The sequence below is a fragment of the Odocoileus virginianus genome, chromosome 20, assembly GCF_023699985.2.
Source record: "Odocoileus virginianus isolate 20LAN1187 ecotype Illinois chromosome 20, Ovbor_1.2, whole genome shotgun sequence".
Lineage (NCBI taxonomy): Eukaryota > Metazoa > Chordata > Mammalia > Artiodactyla > Cervidae > Odocoileus > Odocoileus virginianus.
The window spans coordinates 29,753,360-29,780,341 of record NC_069693.1 but is presented as its reverse complement, the minus strand read 5'-3'; positions in this window follow the sequence as shown (position 1 = coordinate 29,780,341).

Below are 26,982 nucleotides of genomic sequence, written 5' to 3'. Positions count from 1 at the left end.
TTCCCTTCCAAGGAGTAAGTGTCTTTTAATTTCATGGCTGCAATCACCATCTGCAGTGATTTTGGAGCCCAGAAAAATAAAGTCAGCCATTTCCACTGTTTCCCCATCTATTTGCCATGAAAGTGATGGGACCAGATGCCATGATCTTAGTTTTCTGAATGTTGAGCTTTAAGCCAACTTTTTCACTCTCCTCTTTCACTTTCATCAAGAATCTCTCTAGTTCTTCACTTTCTGTCATAAGGGTGGTGTCATCTGCATATCTGAGGTTATTGATAATTCTCCCAGCAATCTTGATTGCAGCCTGTGCTTCCTCCAGCCCAGTGTTTCTCATGATGTACTCTGCATATAAGTTAAATAAGCAGGGTGACAATATACAGCCTTGACGTACTCCTTTTCCTTTTTAGAACCAGTCTGTTGTTCCATGTCCAGTTCTAAATGTTGCTTCCTAATCTGCATACAGATTTCTCAAGAGGCAGGTCAGGTGGTCTGGTATTCCCATCTCTTTCAGAATTTTCCACAGTTTGCAGTGATCCACACAGTCAAAGGCTTTGGCATAGTCAATAAAGCAGAAATAGATGATTTTCTGGAACTCTCTCGCTTTTTCGATGACCCAGCAGATGTTAGGAATTTGATCTCTGGTTCCTCTGCCTTTTCTAAAACCTGCTTGAACATCTGGAAGTTCACGGTTCACGTATTGCTGAAGCCTGGCTTGGAGAATTGTGAGCTTTACTTTACCAGTGTGTGAGATGAGTGCAATTGTGCGGTAGTTTGAGCATTCTTTGGGATTGCCTTTCTTAGGCATTGGAATGAAAACTGACCTTTTCCAGTCCTGTGGCCACTGCTGAGTTTTCCAAATTTGCTGTCATATTGAGTGCAGCACTTTCACAGCATCATCTTTCAGAATTTGAAATAGCTCAGCTGGAATTCCATCACCTCCACTAGCTTTGTTTGTAGTGATGCTTTCTAAGGCCCACTTGACTTCACATTCCAGGATGTCTGGCTGTAGGTGAGTGATCACACCATTGTGATTATCTGGGTCGTGAAGATCTTTTTTGTACAGTTCTTCTGTGTATTCTTGCCACCTCTTCTTAATATCTTCTGCTTCTGTTAGGACCCTACTGTTTCTGTCCCTTATTGAGTCCATCTTTGCATATACATATGTGATTTTTAATAAACAGATATATTAAGTATTTTGAAAAATGCGAGTTCACTTTTTTGGGTACTTATTATTTTCCTGCTACTGCTGAGCATGTTATATAAAACATTTCACTTCATTTCCATAACTCTGTATGAAGTATGATTATTTTCCATTTTACAAATGGGAAAACTAAACTCAGAATTGAATACCTTACATACAGTTACACAGATTTTAAGATATAAAATTTAGATTTAAATTGAGATAAAGTAGGCTTTTCTTGAACTCAGGAAAAGCAACCAATATGTATTAACATACCTAGGTGAGTATCATTTAGACAATAAAAAAGATAACAAAAGGAAATTCTGAAGGATATAGGCACAAATGTTAAAGCATTATATCAGAATTCTAAAGTGATCCCATATCCTTAGATATCACAGCTGTATTTTCAGAGATACTGTTTTCTGCTTGTATGCTGGTGATGTTATATTACTGTTTTCTACTCTCTATGTGGCAATTAAAAAATATTAAGCAGATAAACTGTGCATCCATCCTCAGCAGTTTAGTCACTAAGTTGTTTCTGACTCTTTTGAGACCCCATAGACTGTAGCCCACTAGGCTCCTCTGTCCATGGGATTTTCCAGTCAAGAATAATGGAGTGGGTTGCCATTTCCTTCTCTAGTGGATCTTCCTGACTCAGAGATAAAACCTGAGTCTGCTGCATTGGCAGGTGGATTCTTTACCACTGAAGCCACCTCAGTCTTCAATTAGAAACTTATTAAAGGATGAAGAGTTAATAGAGAATTGAGTGCATGGTATAGAATTATTGAAACCCTGAGTTCAAATCCTGAAACATCATTTATGATTTTTGTGTTTTACAAGAGTGACCTTCAGTTTTCTCATATTTGAAAACTACCAAATATTGCTAATTTGTATTTAGGGTTAATGGGTGGTTATTTGCTATATTTAAAAGTGAAGAAATCAGACAACAACGAATGTAGTGCCTGACACGTACAGCAAGTGCCCTCTAAAAATTATTGGCCTTTCCGTCATCTCATACATCTAACTTTCAGTTACTTCATGGTCACCTCATTTAAATCCTGCATATATGTTTGGCAAGATGGATTGTCTCTTAATGCAGAAATGCTGCCAGCATGAAGCTAACAAATCTAAAGATACAATCATGCCGAAACTAGAAATCACCTCTACTCCAACAGGAGTTGTTCAGCTGCTACTTCTGTATGGATTTTGGACAGATTTCCCTTGTCCTGAGGGAGACACATAGCATTTAAAAGCCTCACCAACACTTGCTGGCTATATATCTTCCTTTTGTTTTTTAAATTTATGTATAGAACTATACCCATAAAACAGGTTAATGCTTTTCAAATCCACCATAACACTCACTGTATATTTCTTGAAGCAGTTACCTTGGGATATCAATGAATTTAAGAGATGGATTTAAATAAATTGGTTAACTGTTGTTGCCAGAGGTGTTAGAATTCATTCTTTGCCTTGATAAGTGAGAAGTTCTGTGGCATGAGACATGGCAATAACTTTGATGTTTCACTTCAGGAAACATGATAGACCAGAAAGAAAGAATATAGTCTTGAGAATTAAGAGCCCTGGGTTCTTATCCTAACATAGTTGACTGAGTGATGAGGGCAAAGGATAAAAGTGGACTTGCACATACTGGCGAAAATCACCAGCTTTGCAATCAGGATGCTTAGGTAAAAATGCAGCTTGAATCTTTTATTATTCTATGACCGTGAACAGATTTCTTGATATATCTGAGTTCAGTTTCTCTGTCTACAAAATGAGGATAGTGGTAGTATCTTCTCCATTTTGTGTGTGTGTGTGTGTGTGTGTGTTTGTGAAACATAGGCAATACTAGATATAAAAAACTCAGGATTTGTCATTCGTTTATTTGTCTGTATTTAAACATAAAAAAACATTTCTCTAAAAAAATAAAAATAAAAAAAAAATAAAAAAAAAAAAACTCAGGAAAGAGCTTGGAAAAATGGACTCACTCTAAGTAAGAGTTCATGTTGTTGTTGTTATTATCATATTTGAACTCTATTTTCTTTCATAAGATATGAGAGAACTGGGATATTGACCTCTAATGGCATTTTCAAGGGTCACATACTAGGATTTTTTGTTTGTTTTTCTTTCAGTTCATTTCAGTCACTGGGTCATGTCCAAGTCTTTATGACCCCGTGGACTGCAGCAGGCCAGGCTTCCCTGTCCATCACCAACTCCTGGAGCTTGCTCAAACCCATGTCCATCGAGTCAGTGATGCCATCCAACCATCTCATCCTCTGTTGTCCCCTTCTCCTCTACCTTCAGTTTTTCTCAGCATCAGTGTCTTTTCTAATGAGTCAGTTCTTTGCATCAGGTGGTCAGAATATTGGAGCTTCAGCCTCAGCATCAGTCTTTTGAATGAATATTCAGGACTGATTTCCTTTAGGATTGACTGGCTGGATCTCCTTGCAATCCAAGTGACTCTCAAGAGTCTTCTCCAACACCACAGTTTAAAAGTATTGATTCTTCAGCACTCAGCTTTCTTTGTGGTCCAACTCTCATCCATACATGGTTACTGGAGAAACCATAGCTTTGACTAGATGGACCATTTTTGCCAAGTAATATCTCTGCTTTTTAATATGCTCTCTAGGATGGACATAGCTTTTCTTCCAAGGAGCAAGTGTCTTTTAATGTCATGGCTACAGTCACCATTTGTATTGATTTTGGAGCCCATGGAAATAAATTCTGTCACTGTTTCCAATGTTTCAAACATCTATTCACCATGAAGTGATAGGACCAGGTGCCATAATCTTAGTTTTTTGAATGTTGAGTTTTAAGCAAGTTTTTTTTTCATTCTCCTCTTACTTTTATCAAGAGGCTCTTTAGTGCCTCTTCACTTTCTGCCATAAGGGTGGTGTCATCTGCGTATCTGAGGTTATTGTATTTCTCCCTGAAATCTTGATTCCAGCTTGTGCTTCATCCAGCTCAGCATTTCACATGAGTTACTCTGCATATAAGTTAAATAAACAGGGTGACAATATACAGCCTTGCTGTACTCTTTTCCCAATTTGAAATGAGTCCTTTGTTCCATGTCCAGTTCTAACTGTTGCTTCTTGACCTGCATACAGATTTCTTAGGATGCAGGTAAAGTGGTCAGTATTCCTGTAAGAATTTTCCAGTTTGTTGTGATCCACACAGTCAAAGGCTTTAGTGTAATCAACGAAGCAGAAGTAGAGGTTTTTCTGGAACTCTCTTGCTTTTTCTATGATCCAGTGGATGTTAGGAATTTGACTTCTGGTTCCTCTACCTTTTCTAAATCCAACTTGAACATCTGGAAGTTCATGTACTGTTGAAGCCTAGATTGGAGAATTTTCAGCATGACTTTGCTTCCCTCTGAGATGAATGCAATGTGCGGTAGTTTAAACATTCTTTGGCATTGCCTTTCTTTGGGATTGGGATGAAAACTGACCTTTTTCAGTCCTGTGGCCACTGCTAAGTTTTCCAAATTTGCTAGCTTATTGAGTGCAGCACTTTCCCAGCATCATCTTTTAGGATTTGAATTAGCTCAGCTGAAATTCCATCACCTCCGCTAGCTTTATTCGTAGTGATGCTTCCTTTGTGGATTTCTTAAAAATCCATTTTTAGATCAGATCATTGAAAGTACATAAGAATTTGTCTTGTTTACTACTGATTTTTATCACTGAAAAGAGCATCTGGTGATATGTACAATAAATATTAGGTTTCCCAGGTGGTGCAGTGGTAAAGAATCTATCTGCCTGTGCAGGAGACATGAGTTTGATTCCTGGATTGGAAAGATACCTTGGAATAGGAAATGGCAACCCATTCCAGTATTCTTGCTTGGAAAATTCTATAGACAAAGGAACCTGGCTGGCTACAGTCCATGGGGTTACAAACAGTCAAGCACAACTGAATGAGTGGGCACACACCCACAATAAACATTAGTTGAATGTGTACAAATTCATGGGCACCAGATAGACCTAATCAAATCAGCATCTATGAGACTGATACTTAGAGAATTGCTTCCTAATCAACTGCCTCGGGCTATGTAGATGTAGTAATCTTTGGTCTACTCTGTGAAAGGTATAGTTTTAGGGGATCTAAAGTGACCATATAATGTATTGTCAAATAGGGGACACTTTTAGGTGTAAACAGGGACTTCGATAAGTATGACTACAAAGCAGGCATAAATCTAGACTTGATTTATTGTGGGGAGATGTAGACACCCTAAAAGTGACAATGTATCAGTAAGTCAAGAGGAATAATGATACACAGCTCTTGACTATCTCAGCAAGTCATTTGTATGCAAGATCTCTCGAAGTTTATTTTCTTGGTCTGAGTTTTAGGAAAGCCAGTTGAGCTGGCAAACTTATAAGACTGATTTGACCCAGAGTCAGGAATTTATGTAACTGTTACATTCTTATTTAGGAAAGATATTGAATCAGAAGCAGCAAGTAATGTAGGGGAATTCAATCAGTGATGGCAACTTGAACACATATGAAAAATACACATTTTAAAGGTATGTTTAAAGATCAAGGGGTACGAAAACCGAAGAACAACCCATAATAGATCAGCACTTCCAAAATCCTACCTAGTATCTCAGGGAATTCAATCTCCTTATTGGCACTCGATCTGAGAAAGTGAATGCCTCCCCCCAGTTAGGACCCTTTGCTGTCTTTTTTGAAACTGTTTCTCTCTTGATTCCATGCTCCTCCCAACTCCAAAACACTGAAGTATGAACAGGCTACTTACAAACTGTTTTCTTTCATCCTTTTTCATGATCCAGTCTCATTCAAAAAGAGGATTATCCAGGTATGGACATCAGTTCTAATACTGTATTAGTTATCCATACTAGTGGGAAATAGATGCAGTTTCGGGGTAACAGGAAACTGTTTATGGGAAGCACCAGGAGTGAAGCCAATCCTGGCATCAGGTTTGAAGTTAGATCGTGTTAGATCTAACACGAAGTTAGATCGTGTTTACTTGGGATGCCAAAGGAAAGGCGAAGGAAGTAGGCATATGCAAGCATAAAAGTACAAAATCAAGTTAGCATTCAGGAGACACTCCTGAATGAGCTGGCAAGATTCCCTGGCTGGTAGAAGTTGTTTACATCATATGTACACAGATTTGTTTGTGTGTGTGTGTGTGACTGTGTGTGTAATTAGTTTCCGGCATTATTCCTTACCAGGTATAAGTGTGTTTCTCTTTTTCTGCTTTCAACACTATATTTCCTAATGAGCCAAATGAGCACACTGAGAAAGCTTTTTCATGGTCATAAGACTGAAAAGGAAAAAAAAAAGTGAAAAGTCCACTGCATAAGGCAAGGCAATGGATGATACCCAGACAAGACAGGGATGATTATTGGCCACTTCAGGCACCTGGATGATCGGTGTTTTCAAACAGAACCATCATTCCACTGCAGAGTCTCTCTGTGTCTAGCAGCTACAAATAGATCCAAGAGTTGCCAGGGTTTCTGTCTTCTAATCTCATTATACAGACCACTAAAATGAGCAAAGGAATAAGTCCCCAAAGCTTTCATGTAGTTAATGGCACGAGGGGGAAGCCTGCCTTTGATACATACCTGTTCAGCATACCTAACTCACCGTGTGCCTTTCTTTAAAAAGCAATTTAATGGGGGGGGTCTTTCTTTCAAAAGCAATACTGCAGTAATGTTATTGACCACTTCAGCATGTGAGTGAGTGAATATGTGTGCACATGTGTGTAAAAGAGAGAAAGAAACAGAAATGAAAACAGTTCCATTTTTAGGACAAATACTGTTGTGTTTGCAAAGTCAGTGTTAGTTGCTCAATCGTGTCTGACTCTCAGTGACCCCATGGTCTGTCCATGGAATTCTCCAGGCAAGAATACTGGAGTGGGTTGCCATTACCTTCTCCAGGGGATCTTCCCAGTGCAGGGATTAAGCCCGGGTTTCCTGCATTGCAGGCAAATTCTTTACAGTCTGGGCTACCAGGGAAGCCTAATAGGCAAACTAGTGTGCCCTGTGCCTAGGTTGTGAAGGAATTTACTAGAGAAGATGGCACTAAAATTATTTAGAAGAGGTCTGCACCGGAAAATAAAAACTATGAAATTTTATTGTGTTTCTGTACTCAAAGTGATGCAATAAAATTACTCTGCAAATAGGGAGGCTGTGTTGGCATCCATCTATATTTTTGAGGTTCAGGACAGTGTGTCTTTGGAATTTTACTTTAAAAAATTACTGTTTTTGTGTTTTCATTCATGGATTCCTTGGTTAAACTTTCATGGTAGTAGAATGTTTGTGCTGTGATGTCTATGTTTTAGAGTACTTGAATCATTACGTGGGGCTTTGATTAATGAATTGAAAACTGAGAGACTCAAAAACAGACAGCTTCTGTTTCTCTCAGTAGTTCTGAGCATTTGCTGGAAGTCAAATACCATTAATGAATCGAGTGGGTGCTTCTTGGCACTTTATTATTCAACAGTCATCTTAATTGTGAATAATTCCTAAGAGCACTGGAGTGAAATATGAAAGGGATGGATGTTAAAAAAAAAAATCAAGTTTTCATCACAAAGCTGAGTCTCAGAAAAATTTAGCAAAGATCCAGTGTAATGAAAGACAAAATTTTAATTTTAAAATTAGATAAAATTTATTGGATATTCATACCAAATGGGAAACTTTGCAAAAAATGTCACTAGCAATTTGGGGTAAGACTATGTAAGCTTTTTAGGAGCAGAGACTTTTGTAATAGACTCAAGATTAGCACACCGGAGACCTAAAGAGAAAGACAATGATAACGATGATAATTGTGACAGCACTTCTGTACTACAGGAACTCTCCAAATATTCTGTGTAACATTTGATACCATTAGCCACCCTAGGAGGTAGATCCTATGACTGATATGTCCATTTCACTGATGAGAAAACTAAAGTACCAAAAAGGATTTACAGTTTGCCCAAGGCTTCACAACTTTCGAATGAGAACTTGGCAGAAATTGGATTCAGACTTACATAGTCTGATTCCACAGCATGTCTTTAAATCATGCTTTGCTTCCCTTGGTAAATATAAATGTAGGGATGAATAGGTGAAAAATAGTTAACAATATAATAGTAGCTAACATATTTCTAGTCAGTATGTACGCCAGGCACTGTACTAAAGACTGTACCAGCACTAACACATTCAATCCTTAAAACATACCTGGGAGGTAAATAGCAGACTGCTGCCTGCCAACCCGTTACACAGATGAGGTAACTGAGGCGTAGAGGTTAAATAACTTGTCAACAATCAGTAAATCTGAGAGACATTTGTCTGTCCCACAACTCCATCTTTGAGGCCAGTATTTGTAATTTTATATTTCTGTGAATGAATCTTCAACTTGTGTCGCAGAGACCACACACCCAATTCTCTAAGAGGCCAAACTATACTGATGTACCCTATCCAGAGGGAAAGTCGGGGATTGTCAAAGTCACTCCAGGACAACAAGCGTAAGCTGGATCTTTCTAGATTGTCTTCACATAGACAGTGACAGAGTGCTGAACTCATAATCTGTGTTTAAGAAGAAACTCAGTTAAAATCTGTAAAAGGCCATCCAATCTTGTGTTAATTTTTCTATTTAGACCTCTTGTGACAAAGAGGGCAGTGGTGCTGGTTTGAGCCGAGCTGCTGTGACAAAATACAATAGGCTGGGTGGCTTATAAACCACAGAGAAGTATATCCCACAGTCCTTGAGGCTGGAGTTTAAGATCTGAGTGCCAGCGTGATTTGGTTCTGGTGAGATCCCTCTTCTGGCTTGTGGACGGTTGACTTCTCATTGTATCTTCATATGGTGGAAAGAATGCTAGAGAAATGTCTGAGGTTCCTTTTCTAAAGGTCACTAATACCATCCATGAGGGCTCCAAACTCTTGACCCAATTACCTCACAAAGGCCCTATATTGAAGGGATTGGGGGAGTAGGATATTGACATTTTAACTGTGTGCGGACTCAGACATTCAGTCTATTGTAGGTGGTATGATTACTTCTGTGTGTCTTTCCAGATCCACAAATTCTTCTCCAAGAAGCCCTCCTCAAACTCTCTTCTCCTGTTAGTCTCATACATTCTTTGCTTCCCTCCGTTGTAACTCTAATCAAATAGTATCCTCTTATTTGGTTGTTTGTCTTCTCTGTTCCTCTATGAGGCTCCAGAGGACTTGAAATGCCTATTTTTGTATCCTCTTGACCCAGTGCAGTGCATGACACATGGCAGGCACTCAATGCATACTTAAATGTGGCAAGGGAGGAACAAGTTTTCTTGGTGACAATAGTATTGTCATGTATTAGCCAGTTTTTCATGTGTATTCATCAACATTGCATCAAAATTTGGGATCATCATTGCTTGGGACAGATTTTCTGATTAAGGAGTAAAATTATCACAAATTATTCAGTGGATACATGGCTAATTCATGTCAATGTATGACAAAAACCACTACAATATTGGAAAGTAATTAGCCTCCAACTAATAAAAATAAATGAAAAAAAATAAAAAAAGAAATTAAAATACCAACTTGGAAAAAAAAAAGATATAAGACTGAAAAAAAAAAATTATTCAGGGGAGAAGGCAATGGCAACCCACTCCAGTATTCTTGCCTGGAAAATCCCATGGACAGAGGAGACTGGTGGGCTACAGTCCATGGGGTCACAATAGGTTGGACATGACATTGTGACTGAACACACAAATTATTCAAATACTCATTCAGTCACTCATGGTAATAGCTCACAGTCTTTCAGGCAGTAAAGGATAGCACTGATGATTGAGCTAACATTTCATTAAAACTGCAATTCAGTTTCAGAATGTGGTGGTGAATCCATCCCAAACTATCTCAGCTTTGGAAAAAGTTTCTATTCTCATGGGTGAGAATAGAATGATCTGATTGGTTGGGCTACTGAGGTGACATTAAAGGGACACTCCAGAGTTTGATATCAGGTTCTGAATAAGTCTGAAGCCTCCCTGGGTACCTGTTTCCAAAACTCACTTGCATTTGGCTGTATAAGTTCTGGTCTATTTGTGAACAATTAGTGACATTACATTTTCTCATAACCTGTATTAGACCCCATTCAAGCATGTAATCAGCATGTGCTTAAAGCAGAGTGTGGGGAGACTGTCTGCTGTTCCAGTGCTACTTTTGGGGTGGGAGGGTCACCCAGCTTCCTCCTAGGTCTTAGCATTTATGTGGTGCTTCTTAATAATTCTGATAAGACTTTTTGATTTTTGTTGCATGAATAAAAAAGAAACTTTGTATCTTTTTAGATAAAGACTCTTAAAAAAAGTTGTCTTTCCTAGGGGAGGTGGGTCCCACCAGGCTATAAAGCAGTAATTTCTCTTAAAGTATTCACAGACACGAACATTTAAGCAAATTAGGCTATTATCTCAACTTCCAAATTAGAGGCAAACATTCCTTTCAAGTCAATAGAAAGTTCTATTTGAGATAATATGGTTGCCTCAGTATTATTATTTCTTTTGGGTGTGTTTTATAACTGTATCCAGTAGTCACAACGTTTGTATTTTATGCCAAATATCCATTGCATAACCAATCAGTTTGAGCATTTAGGTTAGTTTTCTATCCTACTTCTTTTTGTTTTTACTTCTACTTTTATTTTTGTTTAGGAGCATATTCTTCTAGAGAGCTTTCTTGCCTTCATCCCCACACCTCCGCCCCTGCCAACCAAATCCATTCTATGCTTTAAAATTCTAGAAAATTAAATTTGTGCAAGTTAGAAGATAAACAAATGGCTTAAAAACATTACAATCAAGTATGATAATGGCAAAGTGTTATACTTTTAATAAATGATTAGGAACGGTTGTAATGCAAAGATTTATTTCACAGAACAAAAGCACTTAAGCAGGAGTTTATATTACTGCTATGCTTCAATGGTGATAACATTGGGACTTCAACCTGCATAGCTACAATGATTAATTAACGGTCTTGTTCGGGATGAGTGAGCACCATTATTGTTCTTAAATAGGAAAAGGCAGATAACCATTACTGATTATTTCACAATTCCCAGTCTTACTTGTTAAAGACTAAAGAATGCTAAAGTAGGTTGTACGATTTCCAAGCTGCTATGAGAAACAGAAAATAATAGAATTTCTATACCATGCATATAAGATTAGTGAAAAGGTCCAAGTTAGCAGTCAGAATTGTCTCTGAAGGTCTAAATTTAAAATTCATTCATATTAGTAACATTTTAATACCTTTATGGAGAAATAATTTAGGTTGCTAGTATATACTTCAAGCTGTGTTTCTCTACCAAAACTACCTCCCATCAAAATAAGTACAGTTAAGATCAAATAACACAGTCAATGTAATGAAAGTATTTTCCATAAGCATGGCTTTGTTTACTTATTTTTATTTTGTTTTGTTGCTTTCTGGGGCATTAATGAATTATATCAAGTATTGTGTTCTTAAATCATAACACCACACTGATTCTTCTGATGAAAATTAATTTGGGCAAGTTCTGTAAAAGTGAAAGTTGCTCAGTCATGTCCAACTCTTTGTGACCCCATGGACTGTACAATCCATGGAATTCTCCAGGCCAGAATACTGGAGTGGGTAGCCTTTCCCTTCTCCAGGGGATCTTCCCAACCCAGGGATCGAACCCAGGTCTCCCACATTGCTGGTGGATTCTTTACCAGCTGAGCCACAAAGGAAGTACATGTTCTATGAGTTAGATACAATTTCTTTTTGAGTCCTTGAAATGCTTCTACCAAATCCCTTCTGCAAATTCTATCACCATCTTAAAATTGGAGGAGTAAACACTTTTCAGCTTATTTCTGAAGGAATTTCAGCATATTTCTTTGGGATTCTATGACTGGTAGGATATAGCAGTTAAATGCTGTTGATGGACCCTGGAAAACTTCTGAGATGCCCTGACTCTAGAGCAAGATAGGAATGTTTCTTTTGCTTTTGACCACCAGATAGAAACCCTGACTATTCATTGGAAGGACCGATGCTGAAGCTCCAATATTTTGGCGAGTGGCCAAAGAGCTGACTCATTAGAAAAGACCCTGATGTTGGGACAGATTGAGGGCAAGAAGAGAAGGGGGTGACAGAGGATGAAATGGTTGGATGGCATCATTGACTCAGTGGACATGAGTTTGCACAAACTCGGGGGGATGGTGAAGGACAGGGAAGCTGCAGTCCATGGGGTCACAAAGAGTCAGACATGACTGAGAGACTGGGCAGCAGCAACAACCAGACTGTGAGGAGCATCACAGGGTCTATGACTGACTAAAGTCATAGACTGCATAAAGTCAGCATAAAGTCAGTTATTCTGACTAAAGTCAGCAAAAGTGATGGCTTGGTAGCTGCTGTAACACTCACTGAAAAGATTCCAAAGAGAAGAATTTTGTGGCTTTTATTATTTATATTTTTAAGAAAATATTTATTTTTTTTCAGTATTTAACTCACTTCATTATATTTTTTTGCTATTTTGGAGGAGCAGATTTACACATTGCTATGTTTTCTTAATGCCTGCAAAACTATCAAACTGTTTTGCAGATGAGGGAATGGACAGCAAGAGGAATTACTTCTCCAATGTTTCGCAGCCAGTAATGAATGAAAAAAACCGAGACTGAAGTGTAGGCCGCCCTCTTAAAGCCTAAGACAAAGAACGGGCTTTTCTTCTATAATATATAATGTTTCCAGGGAGGGGATGTTACTCTTTATTTATTCAAAAGTCATGCCCTATCTAGTTCCAAAAAATGTGAGAAACTATTTGTAAACTATGAATATTAGAGAGATGGTTGTCAAATAGTCAACATTAAAACTATTTAATTCAAGGAATTTTTAGAGGAATAGTTCATTCAAGTACATTCATACCATGGAATTTTGTTGCTAGCATTTCAAGTAAAGAGGTAGATCTGTACATACCGTATTGTACATCTCAAAGAAATGAAAGTCATCTGATGAGCTGAGCATGTGATCTTGTTGATGTACTGGATTTGTGTGTTTATCTACTGTTTTTATACTGTGTTTATTTACTGTTTCTATACATATTCATGAATAGAAGTTTTTGTTTTAAATCTTAGTTCTCATTTTGGCCGTTCTGCATGACATGTGGGATCTTAATTCCCCCACCAGGGATTGAACCCATGTTCCCTGCACTGGAAGGTGGAGTTTTAACCACAGGACTCCAAGGGAAATCCCTAGAAGTTTTGTTTGTTTTGTCTTTAATGTTTCACAACGTTAATTACTTATAGCATAGTTACTCACAGCATAAGTAGTTACTTATAGTTACTTATAGCATGATTAGTCAAATGCGCCAGGGCTAGGGGTCCAAAAGATTTCATGGTACTTAGATTTTAGTCCATATTCTATATTATTTGACTCTTTAAAAATACAGGTTCTTAAAAAAAAAAAAATACAGGTTCTTGTTCCTGATGCGATTATCTCCCGCTTATTCCCCCTCCCTGCTTCCCCTGATTAAGTACTTAGTTTTTAATATATTTTCCATATCTTCAAAGTCAAAACTTTCTATAAACCCAGAGCCCTGCAATTGGAGTGCTCTAGCTAGCACATGGCATAGCTGAAGAAAATCTTTGAGAAGTCTGACCTTCCTCTGCCTTGTCTGACTCCTGGGCAATGCTTTCCTAATGAGATTATAGGTATTACCAGTGATACCCAAATCTGGCTATGCTTCAGAGTCATCTGTATAGGCTTTTGGGAGCCACTGATGGCTGTGAGAAGTGCTTTAGTAATTTAATTTTCTGGCTGGAAGGACATTTTTGAACTGAAGTGAATTTTTTTTTTTTTTTGGCTACATCTTAAAAATCATTGACTTTTAGTTATCTGAAGAATTTCAGATTATCCCCTTCAATCACTTAATTTGACAAATATTAAAAGTGAGGTTCAGAGCAGTTAAGTGAATTTTCCAAGGTCACAGAGCAGGTTATTGGAAATCATTGTTACATGTATTAGTACATTCTCCTGCCTTGTTAGCTACAATCTAATGAGTAAAATTTAATCTCCTTGTGATCCTCGGGTCTTCTAGTAGGCCTGTAATCATTATGAACATTAGTGATTAACATACGGGAAAGCAAGATGAAAAATGGGTTAATGAGTGGAATTTATTCATATTTTAATATTTAAGAGAATGATTCATTACTTTCCCCCAGAACCACTCCTCTTGCCATTTTACCCTTTTCTCCTAAAACAAACAAACAAACAAACAAAAAACCATATAGAACAGAACCTTTTTTAAAACAAAGTTTGTAACAGGTCAGTTTCTGGAACTTTTTAATTGAACTTAGAGTTTCATTTATAACAAGAACCTAGACGTGGACTTCCGTGGTGGTCCACTGCCAATAAAGGGGATGTGGATTCAATCCCTGCTCCGGAACCAGGATTCCACATGCTGTGTGGTATGGCCAAAGGACTCTTTTTTAAAGGAAAAGAAAAAACTTGTAGAAATCTGTCTAGTCCCTTTATCCATTTTGTCCTTCAGATCAACTTTTATAGTCCTTTTACAGATAACTAGTTTTTTCCACAACTGTCCCTATTTCAGGGGGCAGAGGTGATCAGGTTTCTAAACAAGTTCATTGGATCTGACATCTCACTTGTTAAATTGTGGTTTCCACAAGTCTACAAAACCGTCATGATTGTGAAGAATGAGTATCTATGGGAAGGTACATATCTTACTCCAATGTAATTTTTCTAGACAATACTGAGAAAGAAAGGGCAAAGCATATTTATATGTAAACAGTTTTCAAAAGATGTTGAAACTATCAACTACATGCAGAAATTAATATATATATAATATATATGTTACTTACCTATCTGCAGATACATGCTGCTAATTGCAAAAGAAAAATTTCAAGTTTTAAAAATACAGAAAATTAATATTACTTTTTTTGTAAGAAGGAAGATTTTTTTAAAAAGATGAATCTTACAAAGTAGCCTCATGTTTTGCTGAGCTCACAGTAGTTTCTGTGATGGAACTTTTAAATTATTTGTAAAATAATAGACTATGGTATCTTTTCCATTATTGAATTAAAATGGATATATTTGTCCATAGATACCTTGGAAGAGCTCATCTGCTAAATCTCAGGGTTATGAGATGTTAGACTGATAGGCTTGTACCAAATGAAATAAATAGACGTTAGGAACCTATATTCATCAATGCAGTTTTCCCTTCCTCTAAAATTCCCACTTCTCTTTAGGCTTTAATTTGGGGTGACATGCATGCTGTGATTGTTACAGCTGTTGCATATGAACACTTGCCCTGTCCACGGCCCTATGTCACATGCTACATGAGAAACCAAGGGGCCACAAAAAAGGTCCCAGTCCCTGGGACCATCTGAGAAGTATTTGGGTCAAACTGACAGTGGAAATTAACACACATTTTTTTTTTCTTCCTCTATTGTACCATATACCTTCTCCTTTCCTATTCTGTCTTCTTGGCTTATTAAGAGGAGTTGGTTATATAAGGCACTGTTTAAAGACAGTTTTAACTCAGAAAACTAATCAGCTGACAGTGTTTACTTTAGAAATGTGTTATTGTAAACTCTACCTCTGCCTCTTTGAGATGTTAAAAAAAAAAAATTAAAGCCTCTTTCTCAAAAAAAAAAAAAAAAAAGAAAATTATTCAACAGATATACCATAGGTTTTTCTTAATTATATTTATTTCTTTGCCTGTGCTAGGTCTTAATTGTGGCTTGTGGGATCTAGTTACTTGACCAGGAAGCGAACCCAGGACCCCTGCATTGAGAGCAGTGAGTCTGAGCCTCTGGGTCGCCAGGGAAGCCCCTGTCCCATAGAATTTAACAGCATTTGCCCTCTGAATTTTTGCCCATCAGCAATTAACGGGCATGAGCTAGTTTGAAAGTTTCAGAGGTGACATACTTGATCTGATAATACCCACACTTTACAAACAGCCCTTTCATTCTGTCAATTTAGAGTCTTAGAATCAAACGTTATAGTTTTCACATAAAGGACAGTTTAAAAGTAAATTTAGAGACATATACTACCACAGAAAATGTGATATTTCAGCTGTCTTTTAGAATTGGACATACAGGGAGTTTGTTCCAGTTATCAGTGTAGAAAGTCACTTTAAAGAAATCCCAATAGTAAGCGGACAAGAGAGACTCCACAAAGGATTGATTACCCAAGAGTCAAGTAACCAGGAAAATCCACCGGTGAGTAATGGCCTTGGTCTGTTTTTCTCCCACTCACCCATTTATAAACCACCCATTCTAATCAGTGGAGAACAATGAGCAACTGTGCCCAGCGTAGAGTGGTGATGGGACAAGCAGGTCTGTGGGATGAATAATCAGGGATATTACTGAGACCCACAGGGCATGACACTGATGGGCTGGATCTCAAGGGGCCAATGGCTGTGATGTCCCTGTGGTCTCAGGAGGCTCTGGCTGGGGTGTCTATTGCCTGTTGATATGCTTTAATATGTAAAGGCACTTACAGTGTTAATTCATATGTAAATACACTCTAGCTTTTATTCTTTAATCCAAAGAACAGAAAGGGGAGCAAGAGAAGCAAGACAACTTCTTTAAAAAACAGTATAGGACTCTGGATTGCATCGTTGGATTATGATGGTCTTTTAGAGTAAGAGATTCTAGGAATAGTATTGCTCAGGAGTGAGTCTGCTCCTAGTTATCCCAGGTAAGTAATCTGCGTAAGAGGAAACCATGTGTCCTCCCACCACCCACCACGAATGATTTCTCCTCTAACTCATTCTTTCATGTGCCTTGACTGGTACATACTCAGTCTTTTCCTTAAGACTCTAATCTCTTGTTGAACTTCAGAATTTTTCTAGATTCAGGAAGTCACATTTTCCCCTTCCCCCATACTCAAAATCCTTCTTTGATTTTTTGCTTTCTGTTTATTGACAGTACTTTTTTTTTTAATTTCTGTGAAAATGTCCATGTATATTTAAGCCTCCTGAGCAGTACTCTTTAAGCCCCAGTGACTATAACAGTGTATTTGCTATAAAAGATGCTGACTACATATTTATTGAATAGATGAAGGATTGCAAACTGACTATGTCACACATTCAACACTTACCTGGTGGGCACTTTCTTTGTTCCAGACGTAGTTGTAATTGCTGCAGATGTGGAAAGAGATGAGATGCTTAAAGAAAGTTAATAGAGACATTAGCTTGGCTTCAGTATACCGTATGGAGAATCCACACTAGCTCTACATACAATCCTTGTAGGTAGATCTCTTTACCCATGTTCTTTTCCCCTTTCCTTCATGACCTTGTGCTAAGATTACATAGCTTTTGAATATTTTAGAACCATAGAAAGATCTAAAATGAAGGCCTTGGTCTCTGCCTATTGGCACCTGCAGATTGAACCTACTCTGCCCCTAAAACGTGGAGTGAATTTTCTAGAATTAGCTACTTTTTAGTGTTGGTTCTGGAATTTTTAACGTTTTGCACCCATTTACTCATATGCTTAGGCTCCTGCCATTCCTATTGATTCTTTTTTTTCTGAAACTGAAGTTCGAATTTCTAATCCCATGAGTTTGCATCAATGATGCGGTATCTCCTGCTTTTCTTCAGCCACCAAACTTACTGAAGCTATAGGTGATGTTAGCCTTGCTGTACTGGAAAGTTCAATGTCCCTCTGAGCTCTGTGGCTTCCTTCACTTCTTTCAAGGGTATTCCCTGCCCTCCAATTCAAGGACACATCCCAAGTCCTGTTTGTGAAACTGAAACATGAAATTTGTCATGGACTAGCACAGGTGTTTCATCACTCGCCTCCTTGATTCTGATTGAAAGGCAATCAGACAGTCTCTAATGCAGAGGCTGAAGGAATGAGCTTTGAAACTATCTCTGCAGCTGGTTATGTGATCTTGAGTAAACCTCTTTGCGTTGCTGAGTCTTGATGTTCAGATCTCTAAAATGGGAAGTAGTTGGCATACTGGTAGTCACAGCAATAGTTTTGTTAGAATTAAATGAAATGCACATCACATGGATACACCAGGTGCCTGCGTGCTGCAGTTATTATTATTTTTACATTTTTAAGACCTAAATATATGCACTCATCTACCTCCTGTGTGTCCAGTAACTTCATCCTCATTCTTGAAAAACAAAAACAATCCATATAATCTGTTAGTTTCATTGAGCTGAATCTAAGTCTTGCCTTTGTTCCCCAGCAAGGCAGCATTCATTAAGCTTCTGGTACATATTCCTGTCATATCGCATGGTCTCCCTCTGTACCTAGTGCACATTTCTTTCTATTGCATGTCTCTTATAGCAACAGGTGAGAAACAGTTATGTCCACAGGAAGACTTTTTATGGGCATTCTTTTCTGCAATAGTAATAACTTATGGAAGCAAGAGTCATTCCCTCTATCTCTTTAGCACAGTTTATTTGATGTAGTTTTGAGCTCACAGTAGCTGCTGAATAAGTCCGTATTGATCAGTGAATGAATTGCTACCTGTTTCCTAGATCATGCATTAACAGTTTGAGACTCTGGCTTGGAATTTTAAAGATAAAACAGACTATAGACAGAGTGACTTATAAGCTCTTAAAAAGGGGTCAGTATATCTAGGTTCTGTTTTTTAAGTTCTGCTCCTTGTTTCATGAAAATACGGGCAAGACTCTTACATTCTTCAGATTTCAAACAACTACCATAAAAAAATTGTATTATGTGAGGTTAGGGTTAGTGAATAGTTTACAGTATATTCAGACAGTTATCCCTCTTCATTTCTGTGTTGGGAATGAATTCTGATCCCAGATGTAGCTAACCCAGGAAGAGTGCCAGGAGAAAACACTGCTGCCTATCCAGAGAAATGAAAGAACAGAGCAGTCTGCATACGCCGCATCCTTTCCAGCCCTGAGTGTTTCTATTTCAGTAATGCTCTGTTCCCAGTGTTACAATGTCTCTTTTAAAAAATGATTCCAGTTGAACTCAGAAGGATCATATAGCTTATACAAAGTTGTGTATAGCATGTGTAAGGATGGAGTTCCATATGTATCAAGTTCAAAATGGAATATTTGCAGGTAGAAACAGCTTTTTCCTAGCATGGATCAGTTATCTCTACTCTTTCATTCTGCATGCCATCAACAAAAAGAGCATAAACATAATTAGAAATTCTATTAAGAATATCTTAAAACAGATTCCTTAATTTGAAAACAAAGATAATGAGGGGAGAGTAGGAAGGAGAGGTTACCAGAATTGGCCGGGTGGAAGCATTTTCAAATACAACTTCCTGCAAATCAACAAGAGGCAGAGTCACAGATGTAGAGACAGTTCCTCAGAGGTCAGAACTCTTTCTTCTGCCTTGGGTTTGAATATTGTGACAACTTAGTTGTGAGCCAGCAGCACCATCTAGAGGTACACAGCAATCCTGCACACAAAATAATGGAGCCCAGCTATTTAAATAGAGCAAGGCCAAACCATTACTTCATTCCCCCCCGCCTCCAAGATATGCATATATAATGCCTTACAGAATGCCTGTAAACAAATTTCTTCCCATTCCCATCAAGAGATGACTGCAGTGTTCATTATTGGGAACATTCAAGGCTTCACTTTAGAAGCTGAAACTTCCCTCCACAACTTCCCTATTGAGAGGAAAGTCACTGACTGTCAAATCAGTTAATTCATTTCACATATTTTACTGGATACCTGCCATGCCTCGGGCTTTGTGCTAGGCACTAGGGAAACACAGACACGAATACACTACTGGCTGCCCCTCTATACACCTAGCCACACATCCACACCTAACCACGTGGATAAATCTTCTGTCTTATCCTTTTAAGCAGTTTTTGAGTAGTAGGAGTGGGAATCTTTCAAAGCATCCATTCAATTTAAAAAATATATGTTCTGTATAAAACCACCAAGAACTTTTACAATGAAATCATAAATTCAAATAAATTTAGAGAGGTGAGGGTTCCCTATGGTCTTAGAGTGAAAGTGAAAATCGCTCAGTTGTGTCCGACTCTTTTCGACTCCATGGACTATAGCCTGCCAGGCTTCTCCTTCTGTGGCATTGACCAGGCAATTTGCATTCCCTTCTCCAGGGGATTTTCCTGACCCAAGGATTGAACCTGGGTCTCCTGCATTGCAGGCTATCAAACTCTGACGTACGAGAGAATTCCCTAGTACACTTTTAATGATAATCCAGGGTTGTAGACATCGAGCCCCAGATCTTCTCATACTGTCAACATGTGGCATGGCCCAGAATGATTAATTAAATTTGAATGTTTATCTGGTTTTTAAATCAGGCTTTCAGAGGGAAACGCTCTAACTTTGACACACAGAGGAGCTGATTCCAGGATCATCAGTCAGAAGTGTCTTTTTGAAATTGTTTCCACATTTGTTTAACCTACCTCTGTTTATTGTTTAGACTAGATAACACCTAAGGACCACATTACTAGAGTCTGGTACTGCCAAGTGATTAATTTACCATTCCCATCTTGTCTTTCTCTTTGTTTTTTATTTGGCTGCCTTGGGTCTTTTGTTGCAGCATGCGGGCTCCATAGTTGTGATGCATGGGCCTAGTTGCCTCATGGCATGTGGGGTCCTAGTTCCCCCACTAGGGATCAAACCCACGTCCCTGGCATTGCGAGGTGGGTTCTCAACCGCGGGACCACCAGGGAAGACCCAATCCATTCTCTGTACGTCAAATGCAATAACTTTGTAACAACTTGGCCATGGCTACACATTAAAATAATTTTAAGAATCATTCTATTAAAATATAGACCTTTAAGTTTGCTTGCTGCTTGGAGAAAAGCTATGACAAACCTAGACAGCATATTAAAAATCAGAGGCATTACTTTGCTTGCAAAGGTCTGTATAGTCAAAGCTATGGTTTTTCCAGTAGTCATGTATGGGTATGAGAGTTGGCCCATAAAGAAGGCTGAGCACCAAAGAACTGATGCTTTTGAACTGTGGTGTTGGAGAAGACTCTTGAGAGTCCCTTGGACTGCAAGGAAATCAAGCCAGTCAATCCTAAAGGAGATCAATACTGAATATTCATCAGAAGGACTGATCCTGTAGCTCCAATACTTTGGCCACCTGATGTGAAGAGCTGACTCATTAGAAAAGACCCTGGTGCTGGGAAAGATTGAGGGCAGGAGGAGAAGGGGACAACAGGGGATGAGGTGGTTTGATGGCATCACCAGCTCAATGGACGTGAGTTTGAACAAGCTCAGGGATATGGTGAGGGACAGGGAAGCCTGAAGTGCTGGCCTCCCTGAGGTTGCAAAGAGTCAGACACAACTGGGTGACTGAACAACATATTAGAATAATTTTAAGAATCATTCTAGTAAAATATAGGCTTTTAAGTTTACTTGTATCCACATTTTGATCTAGGTTTTATTTATATAGAAACATAACATCTGAGAATATTTGTGTAGTGAGCCCCTTGTTAGATTTAACTGGAAATCCATTATATTAGCAAAGTCACAGCTGTGAGGCTGTGTGGGTGCAAGGAAGCTGAAAATTAGAAACTTGAGTGGATTTCAATACCTAATTCCACACCAAACATAGGCAAATTAGAGCTGGGGAAAAAAAAAATCCTTCTAAGTTGAAGGCAATTTAGCTTTCACTCTTTCTCATTTTGGCAGCCCCTGTTTTGAAAGATGCCCAAATGTAAATCTGTGGGATTTAAAGAACTAAGCTTTTTGAGAGAAACTTGTAAAATGCCTGTGATAATAAATATCTTTCATGTATCGCCTCTTCTTTGCACTTCCTTTTATTCTCATGGGAAAACGTCCCATTATATCTCATTTGAACCATTAAACTAGCCTAGTAGTGAATTACCCTGATGACATTCTCAAATCGCCAAACATTCCAAATTTAATGTCCACAGCTCCACTGTGGAGAGCTTTTTACATGTCAATATGATTGTGTCCCAGGTGGCTCAAGTAGTAAAAGAATCCACCTGCCAATGCAGGAGAGGCAGGAGACGTGGGTCCAATCCCTGGGGTGGGAAGATCCGCCCCAGGAGGAGGAAATGGCAACCCATTCCAGTATTCTGGCCTGGAGAGTTCCATGGACAGAGGAGTCTGGTGGGCTGCACTCCATGGGGTCACAAAGAGCTGCACATGACTAAGCATGCACCTGCATGCCTGTAACCATATTATTATAATTATGATTATCACTTACATAAAATCTTTCCATAGCACAGCACTGACTTCAAAACAGACTCCAAATTGGCAGCACTCATTCGTCATTTGACCTCATGCCTCTCACCTCAAACTTTTCAAAAGTACTGAATTCGTTACCTCCTATAAACCCTTGACACCCCTCTATGACTTTGTACATTGTACTTCCTGGATTGTGGTTTGTGATTGTTGCCAGGATAATTCAGCTCAGCCATTACCTGCCCTCTGGAAAAGCTTTCTCAACTGCTCAGGCAGTGTTAGATGTCCCTTCTCTTGTGTTTTTTAGAAACCTATAGATTCTACCATGAGAGATACATAGCATACAAGAAGCAAGATGAGGTGCTTAATTCTAATAGTCTTAAAAACCACAGGGTTTATAAGTCTTACCTGTAATTATCATTAAAATGTGAGTTCATCCAAAGCAGAGAATATCCATAATTTTATACTCTATAATTTTTATCTCAGTGCTTATATGTTTAATGTGTTCATGAATGCTCCTATTTATCTCTGTTTACCATGTACCTCCGTTTCCATCCTGAAACGATTGAGATGATTTTCTATAGGGTCATATTTGTTAATCAAATAATGTCATCTGTGACTCTTAACTATAGTTATTCTTAAAACATCAAGTTCCAGAAATATTAATACAAGCCTGGGGGGAGGGGGACGTCTCAAGGAAGTTCTGGAATTGTAATGGATGGAAGATATTTTACTTTCAGAGAAATATTAGGAAACTCTTGTAGAATTAGAAAATTGTTGTTTATTAGTCATTTCTTAAGTTTTGAAACAAATATAATTTTTATCTTTATTGGTATAATTTGGAACTGCAAAGAAATCAGTATCTTGCTGGTGTCAAGTTTCACTTGTTAGAATATTTGATCACTCTGGGTTAACAAAACTAGTCATAATATTGATATTGTTATTTTCATATGTTTTGTGAGAGAGCTGCCATTTCATCAGTTAAATAAGCCCTGGCTCAAATGCAGGTCAGTAAAGCAGGCAAGCCATCTTTGTACTGAAAGATGAATCCTATCAATCAAAACCAATATGAGCATATGATGTAAAACTTGAACTTCCTAGGGTCTCCCCTCTGATGGATTTGGAGAGAACACAGTGGTGATAATCCCTTCACTCACTTTCTTTCACGATATACGACTCAAATTTGACAACATGGTATATTTTATATTCTTGAGATTCCATTTGGCTATGAATTTGAAACTAATGTTAATTGAAATTTTCTAACACTTCTCCCTGACTTCCCATACTTTGGTCCTAAATACACTGTCAGATTTCTCAGAATTTATCCTCTTTTATTTTGTCCTCACCTTTTCCACCTTACCCCTTTCTCTGAAATATACCTTCTATCCATTGATCCTCCTGATCAATGATTACTGTGTTTATAGAAAAACAATTTGATAATATATATGAAGACATTAAAAATGTTCAAATGCTTCTCATTTTTAATTCTCAGGAATCTATTCTTTTATAATAATATGAGGTAAAAGTGTTCATCGCTCAGTGTTGTCTGACTCTTTGCGACCCCATAGACTATAGCCTGCCATGCTCCCCTGTCCATGGAATTTCCCAGGAAAAGAATACTGGAGTGGGTTGCCATTCCCTTCTCCATGGGATCTTCCCAACCCAGGGATCAAACCCAGGGTTTCCTGCACTGCAGGCAGATTCGTTACCATCTGAGCCACAAAGGAAGCCCCCAAAAATATGGATACAGGAAAATCTTTGAATAACAGAGACTTTAATGACAGCTTAAGTTATAAAACAGTTTATAAATTGGAAACAATGAAAGAGTAATGGTGAATTAAATAATTATCAGTTCTCAGAGTAAAAAGCTATAAAGCTACTAGAATCTTGTCTATAAAAAGTTTGTCATAAAATTGCCAAAGTAAACTGGAAAAAAGGAGACAAGGTGTAGGAGTATCTTAGTTTAACAAGAATAGAATATAGCACACAAATATAATAGAGTAGAATAGATACCAGCAACTTGTAAAATCATGTTGAAGAAGATGACCATGCTTACCTACCCACATTTTCTATAATGAACACTTGTTATCCTTCTAATGATTGAAAGGAAACAGAGTAAACTCGACTAAGAAACCAACACACAGAGTGATAAGGCTTTAGACATTCTGCTGTTGCGGCATCATAACATTCAAGTTAACATCATATTTGGATGTTATGTTCTAGAACTTAGAAGGATTTTAAGATCTATTGATTAACGGATCTGTCTACTTACCTATTTATATGTATTAACACCTATTTTCAAGTATCCTCCACATACCTGTTTTGAACCATTCACTAGCCATTGTCTTTGCCAAATTTTGCCATTTGTTAAGATGTCTTTATAATACTTGTTTCACCTCACAGAGCTGGAAGTTTATCAGATGAAAAGGGGGACAACACATCAGGAATTATGAAAGGGGTTATAAAGAAGATAGGGTTAAGGAAAAAAAGTGAACACAGATAAAAGTTCCTGGCATAGAAGAAATCTTTCATCAATCAATGAAAATTATATCCCCTTGCTAATTGGGCCCAGTGCGTATTTAGGATCCAGGGCATTTTTCCATAACCAGGCAGGGAGCAGGCATTAAATAATAATAGCAATTTAAGTATATTCCAGATCCTGATTCTTGGGAGATACTCTTCTATTTCCTTTATTTTATGTCCCCTTCCTATGGTAACCTGTTGTCATGGATATATGAATGGAATTAGTTGAGGATTTTTCCTTCCAAGTTTGGCATGATAGTACTGTCTCACAAGGTATCTTTCAGAATCTCACAAAATAAGAAAAGAGATGTACATCAATAAAAATGAAAAATGGAATGACACAGGTACTTTGTTAGTGTAGATTCTGAGAACTTGAAGTAATATTATATTCATCTTTTATTTTCATCCTCATAGAAACCTTAAAAGGAAAACATGGAGGATTTAAATGCACATTTTAACAATTTGAAAACTGTTCCTAATTGGTTTACTGAAGGCTCACGAATCAGTCATGGTGGCTGCAGTGCTCTGTTAGTAGAAGTAATAATTGTATAGTAACAATCATAGCAGTAGTAGTGATAATAACCAGAGGAGAGTGCTTGCTATTTGCTAAGCCCTGTTAGCAACTTAAGTTACATGTGGTTATTATTCCCATGGTGCCAGTGACTAAGCAAAAGGACAAAGAGTTTGAATGAAATATGCAAAGCTACCTAGATTTATTTATAGCAGGATTCAAAGCCAGGCATTTTGATCCTACAACCTCTGATAATGTTACCTCTCCAGAAACGATGGGCTTAGAATAAAAGTTCAGTCTAAGACACAGTAGAATGTCACAGTAAAATAAAACTGCAAGAAAGATAGCTTAATGGATACAAGTGTGCACTCTGGAGTCAGACTACACAGGTTTGTAATCAAGGGGCTACTTATGTGTGACTTTGGACCAATGGGACTATTTGTTGCAACTGTATTTTCCTCATCTGTAAAATAGTGATGATTGTATAAGGATGCTGTGAAGACTGGGTGATATAATCCACATTAATAGCTGACATAAATGATGGGTGTGTTTCAGCAAATATATCATGATGAGCTTAACACATGCAATTAACCTGAGGCTAGAGGCAATGTGGTTATTTATTTTCCACACGTTCTTCTTCTCTTTTTTTTAAACAGGTGACTCTTTTTAAAAATTTTATTTACTTTTGGCTGTGCTGGGTCTTTGCTGCTGCACAGTCTTTCTCTAGTCGTGGAAAGCAGGGGCTCCTCTCTAGTTGCAGTGCGCAGGCTTCTCGTCATGGTGGCTTCTTTCGTTGCAGAGCACAGGCTCTAGCCATGCAGGCTCCAGCAGTGTGCTTCGCAGGCCCCTGAGCACAGGCTCTATAGTTGTAGCACATGGGCTTAGTTGCTCCGTAGCATGTGGGATCTTCCTGAATCAGAGATTGAACCCAGGTCTCCTGCATTGGCAGGCAGATTCTTTACCACTGAGCTGCCAGAAAAGCCCCTTATTCTCCATTCTTAATAAAGCATATAGACATGGTAGGTATAAAATAAATGGATGTGAAAATGTCTACAGTCGGAAAAGATACTGCTATAGAAATGGCTGTAGAGTTTACTGTCAAAGTTCAGTTAAGTCCATATGTAGAGGCATATAGACAACCAAGTAATGGCTTCTGGAGGGGAGCAGTCACCTAAGTCTTGAGTGTGTAGGGGAGAAGTCTAACAGGTGTGGAGTGCTGTGGCATTGTCCTCACATTCTGTGTCACACCTGTCATAGCAATTATTCCACTTGATTGCAACTGCCTTCTTTTCCTCTCCCTCCTAGATGCTATGTGTAGTTACTGGCTTGCATACTGCCTGGAAGCAAGCCAACATTTTAATAATTTACCAACTAGATGAAAGACAGACTTGCCAGTGGACTAGTACAGCTTAGACTGAGAAGCACTATCGAGACCTTTCTATGTCTTGCATTAGGACTGTCTTGCATTAGCAGTCATGGTGGCAGGAAGCCTGCCCAACATGGCACCTGGTATTCATTAGAGACTTTCCAGAGAAGGTGACTCTTAGTTGAATTTTTTAAGTATTTATTTGGCTGTGCCAGGGCTTTACTGTGGCATGTGGGATCTAGTTCCTTGATCAGGGACCAAACCTGGGCATTCCACACTCCGAACAAGTGTGGAGTCTTAGCCATTGGATGAAGCCCCTCAGTTGATTTTTGAAAGGAGAAGAGACTTT